This window comes from Dreissena polymorpha, chromosome 5 (genome assembly GCF_020536995.1).
Source record: "Dreissena polymorpha isolate Duluth1 chromosome 5, UMN_Dpol_1.0, whole genome shotgun sequence".
Lineage (NCBI taxonomy): Eukaryota > Metazoa > Mollusca > Bivalvia > Myida > Dreissenidae > Dreissena > Dreissena polymorpha.
In genome coordinates, this window is record NC_068359.1 from 62,764,411 (window position 1) to 62,770,796 (window position 6,386).

The following is a 6,386-nucleotide window of genomic DNA, read 5'->3' on the forward strand; positions in this document are numbered from 1 at the left end:
ATGAAAGGATATTCCCTCATAGAATTCCGATGCATTATATTAAAAACAGCTTCCCAACATTATGTCTTTTTTACTCAGAAAAATACAATATGTATACATATTTAATATGAATAACCGTATATTAAATAATTTTCTACATTTTATCTTATATGACTGTAAAAAGGACGGATAAGAAAAGGAGCATTACGTTCGAATATTTAAATTTTAAATCGGAATAAGGTTATCATTATCATTATTTATCATTATTTATAAGTATACACATCTGAGTATAAGTTATTATCATTATCGATATGTATACACATCTGAGTATAAGTTATTATCATTATCGATATGTATACACATCTGAGTATAAGTTATTATCATTATCGATATGTATACACATCTGAGTATAAGTTGGTGTCAACATTATTTTAGGATAACACAACTCGTAGAAAAAACATTTATGCATTTTAACTTAGAAAACAATATGCATACATATTTAATATGAATAACCGTATATTGAATATTTGTCTACATTCTATGTTATTTGACTGTAAAAAAGACGGAAGAGCAAATAAGCATAACGTTCGAACGTTGGTGTCAACAGATTTTAGGATAACACAACCCGAAGAAAACATGTTTATGTCTTTTTAACTTAGAAAACAGTATGTATACATATTTAATATGAATAACTGTATATTAATTACAATACAATACAATATAGTTTATTCGTATTTTAGGGCCTCCAGACCAGAATACACAAATTCAGCATATGCATGTATGTAACAGTGATATCATAACTATACACAAAACATCGTGTATTTACATATGATCCTACAAATGAGATTAAGCAATAAAGCAACACATATTATACAAAATAATCACATGGTAACAAAATGTATGTATATACATATGCATTATTTTTCCGTTTCGGTAAAATAATTCACGCGGTAGTTGGATCATTATTTCCGCTTATTAATCAATATTCTACATTTAATTTGATCTTATTTGACTGTGAAAAGGACGGATGAGAAAAGGGGCATTACGTTCGAACTTTTAAATTTTAAGTCGGAATAATGTTATGAACATTATTTCTAGAGGTCATTAGTAGCGAGTATCCTATACATGTTAATAATACTAAACTCTTCCAGCGAAAGCAAAAAAGGAAGCAGTAGCAACGAATTTCAATAGTAAAATTGAAAAAAACGAGTATTCATAATAACAAACATGGTTAGGTACTCTAATGAGCCTTTCAATTCCTATATTTGTCTCTAAAGGAGCTTGTTTTCATATATTCAATACACATGTAATTCAATCTATTTTTCGACGTTACTATAATAATGATAGCGGAAAGTGATCAAATTCCATAAACTTTGCAATTGGGTTACGTATTAGCAAACAACTGAGAGTAATGCGTTACTTATAAACACTGTGACAGCTGATAAATCTTACTTAAAGTATAAAAATTTGTTATAAATAAATAGGCTATACAAATGAAATTTTAAGCGTAATGATTAAATATAAAATAATTAATTTGGTTTTGATTAGAAATCTTTCTCAAACAAAGTGCAGTTTTTTTCATAGAATACTTTATTTATATGAATTGATAGAAATGTCATCTGATGTATAAGTTTAAAATAGAGAACGAAAAGGTTCAATGACCGGTACTGGAAGGTCGCATGTGGGCCTGCAATACCATTAGAGGTGTACATATTTACTGGATTACCACATATACTACAATACTAAATATCGGAAAGCATGTATCGGAATGCATACCATAAACAGATATATGTGTATTTTATTATAATTATTATTTATTATTTTATTATTAATTGTAAATGTTTATATTATTTATATTGAATAAAAATATGTATCCAGTCGATATTTTTTATGATATCGACAAGCATAGTAGATTTGTTGGTATGTACGCAATGTTTGTATTCATACGATAATTAATAAGGATATAAAATTTAAAAAAAAACATTTAAAAACGTTAAATAAAACAAAACACATTTACAGCATCAACATTTATTCGATGCAAAAAATACTTTTTAACGAGCGAATGTTTCCGAACGAATTAAATCAACAAATGCTAGAATGTTTCTAAAATACTTACATGTATGCGTGCAATCACTTAATTAAAAAAACACACAATTACAATCACAAAAAATAACTACATAAATTAAATAACTGAAGCTCTAATCCACATACCTGTGATCTCAGGCGTATGCCTCTGGTTTATGACTGGTCTTGTGGGGTTAACCTTTATACAAGTCATCATGGGCCATAAATCAAAACCTGTTGACATATAAATCGCCTTCTTAAAAAGACATGTTCTCATACTTGACAAATATTGTGTTTGCCTAAAAATTCCATAGTTAACAAACACACTAGGCAATGCATGAAACACGACATAAATTTAAGAATTTGTAGAAATTATTTATTTTTCTAATATATATACATGTATCTTAAATATGGGTCTTGAGTAAAATATGGCAGCAAATTTTACAATCATTAACCTTTTTAAATTTGATTTAACGGAAAAACTGAAGCGCGCTACTATTGAGATAAGTCATGATTTAGCTTATAGCGCACTCTTCTTTTGATAATATAAGCCATACTCTCAAGATTGAAAACAGTTACTTTGTTGAAGCTCGTTTAAAAAAGAATGCTTACTCCAAATTGTTGTTCATTTGTTGATAATTCATAACAAGTAGATAAAGGAATAAATCATAAAATAATGTAACATTCGTGTGTGCATGATGTCTACGATCAATGTTGACAAATATTTATTCGTCACAACAAATTTATCTTTTCCAAGTGCAGCATTTTCCCAAAGATCATGTGCGCGCATTAATGTTGTTTAAAAGTGCCTAATGTGTGTATTACACTTTAAAACGAAGGTAAAATGTATTTTAACCGCTCGATGATCAAAACCTGTCCCGCTTTTTGTAACTTGACACAATAAGAGTACATTGACGTACAGAAGTACTTCTATTATGCGGATTAGCTATGAACTGAATAGTCAACAATAATTTTGTTTCAACTCGGTTCCAAAAGTAAAGAATGAGAAGTTGTTAATTTGCTAATAATTGCAATACATTTGCAAATAATTTAAAACGAGTAATGAATATTAGCCAAGCTCTGGGCAAAGGTGGTTTAATGCATGTGCGTAAAGTGTCGTCCAAGATTAGCCTCTGCAGTCCGCACAGGCATCAGGGATGACACTTTCCGCCTAAACTGTGATGATACTTTACGCACAGGCATTAAACCCCCTTCGCACAGAGCACGGCTCACATATAATAATTCAAGTATCGTGTGTCTTAGAACAATAATTTACAACAATTTATAGAATATATTAAAATGTTTCTTTTCCAAGCGAAGATTTTTTAACAAACTCATTTGAAAAAAGTTAAATGGGACTGAAGCAGTTTTAACACTTGAACAATATTTACTGTTAACGGCTCGTGAATCAAACTCTCTCGCTCGAGATTTATTAATTATTTAAAAGTTAATTTACATACATACATAAATAATGTCTTTTCGCTGTTTTTAAGTAACAATAATGTATTTTAGAGGCTTCTAAGAAGTTGTTACTAATCAGGTCATCTACGATCTGATCGGGGTGATACATGTACTCGATTTTCTAACAATTTCTTTATTGCGCAGCAGTGCTCGTATTTGAACTCATTTTTTTTTTTTTATTAATTATTTTTACGATGTTTAGGATTAGTAACAGCCTCTTAGGTTTATCATGTAATATAGAACTGTTTTGTACAGAGTTGGAACGCTGGTGATTTTATACATATATATATATGGTTTTATATGATTAGAATGCAAAAGTCTCTGATATTTCTTATTTAGAAAGGTTACATACAATTGTCTATTGTATATATATAAGTGAATGTTTGTATTGTTGTATTGTATGTAATTGAGACTATAATAAAGAAAGAATCTAAATACTTCTACGGTGTATAACATTAAGTATAATTTAGCGCATTGTCCTAGTGTTCTGTTAAAGGTTATGGCTCCAGGCATTTTTACGAACGTTTAATTTTAATGCCCCCGAGGGTACCGCGCTTTATGATGAGCAATTTATAAATTGATTGGTTTAAAACAATTAAGTGTTTATATCGAGCGTTTAAAAACTCGTTGTCCTCGAGCACTATTTACAATATGACCTTTAAGCTATGACAAAAGATCTTCTCGTTAAAGGTTATTGACCTCGAGGTTATATGCTTCAGAAAATTACTCCTGGTGTAGTAAGCAAGTAAGTCAAGTAGTCAAGTATCGTTATATGCGTATCCAGGTCTGTTTTGTAACATCATAACCTGGGTATTCAACCAGCAACTTGATATGGTTTATTGGATCAATGATAGTATTTTAAAGCGACCCGGGTAATTTGGGGTTAGGAATTCTGCTTTTAGGCTCGAATGTCGATAAAAACGAATGACGGTCTAACTTTGTTATATTTGTAATAAGTTTATTTAACGAAGCCAGGAAATAAACTTACAGTTCGTTGATTGTAATTCGAAGTGTTAATGAGGTCCTGCTGCGTCTAAGGCTCCACTATCTGTGTAATAGCAGCACTCCTACCTAATAGGATTGCTAGACTCACCATAGTTTGGATGAATGTAGAACTTTAGCTGCAATGTGTAGCTTATTTATATTTTTTGAGAGATAATCGATTAAGGGTGTTGTCTAGTGCTGTGGGGGAGGATTGTCGGAGAAGCCGGAAGAAACTCAATCTGACCTTTCGTTTGGTGGCCACTAAAAAGCCCAGATCCACACCTGTCCGATATGGCGAACACCAACATCACTCACATGCTTTCGGTACTCGGTATTGACACCGGGTCACCTATATAAAAAAGGCGTGTTAAAATCACTGCGCTAGCCGGTTAGCCCACATACTGTTCAATATGTGAGTGCTTAGAAGTGTATGATATCTTGCCGCGGCTGAGACTGTTAAGAGGGTGGACCAGGAGTGAGCCACAGCTCCCATACCTAAATAATGTACTAGGCACATGAACGTTTTGACGGATTTAAATTATAGCAGAAATGTCCAGCTCTTTATTTTTATGAGATAAATTAAACCTTTGAGTGGTTTTGTGTCGCGGCAGAAAGACGGAGTGCCCGGAGGAAACTAGCCTCTGTCCGGTATTGTTACCGCCAACCAAGCTAACATGAGGCGGGGCGGGTATTGATTCCAAAACCTGATGGCGAGCTTGTATTTGGAATCTCTTTATAATTACGAGAAGGTAGTATGCCGTCTTGCATGAACAATGCAGAACAAAGGAAGATACATACCGGCAGATGCCGATATGTAAAGATATTTAATTATTTCTTATATCAAATAAACAAACTAGCTTGCTTGAACTCCGACACAGTTTTTGTGTTTCACCGATACTGACAAGTTTATCGTTTGTGTTGCTTAACCGAACATCTTAACATAATAGCTGCATATTACCTTACAGAGTGCATGAACATTTTACATGATTGACTTTTGGACTGAAATAACAGTATATGAAAGTGTTAAACTAAAATTTCGTTGACTTGCTTGTGCAGGTACAAGCAAGGCTTAAATTGTCCGTTACGTTAATACGGTAACACTGAGTACTTTATTGTTGTCTTTTAATACATACAACCTTAAGATGCGTTTAAAATGTTTTATCCTAAAGCATTCGATATTGTAAAGGTATTAAAAGGTAAAAGCGGTCAGAAAAACAGAAAAGAACCGAATTTTAACAGTACAAAGAACATACAATTACATTTGAAGTACATTCGTTTTTGAAGTTCAAAGTAAGTAGATCGAAACGACTGACACGAATTCAGTGGTGCAAAACGTAAACTTGTATTGCCTATTACTTTATTTCGCGGGTATTCGATCATTAACTGTGTTGACATATGTAACACAGAGAATATTTTTTTGTTTTAATGCTAGGTTGTTTTTAATGTTTTTTTCCTAAACATTAGCATGTTACAAATGTTGGCTTAACAAAAAATAAAATAATGAGTTTATGTTTAAATGTTATAAAATAATTTTAAGCTCGGTTGTTTTCGGAAAAAAAAACGAGTTATTGTCATAGCCAGCTCGTCGTCCGGCGTCAGCTGTCCGCGTCGTGCTAAAATCTTAAAATCAAAGTGCTTCCACCTACAACTTTTAACCTTCATATGTAGATGAACCTTGATGAGTTATACACGCCGCACCCATTTTTTGTCAATAGGTCAAAGGTCAAGGTCAATGTGACATCTAATATAAAACTTCTGACAATCTTTCATTTATTCAAAACAGCATCAACAGCCGAGCGTTGGCACCCGCTATGAGGTGCTCTTGTTTAAAATAAATATTGTAGTAAACAAATGCAAAAAAATACAACAAGCAATCATTCCATTACTTATTTTGTTCG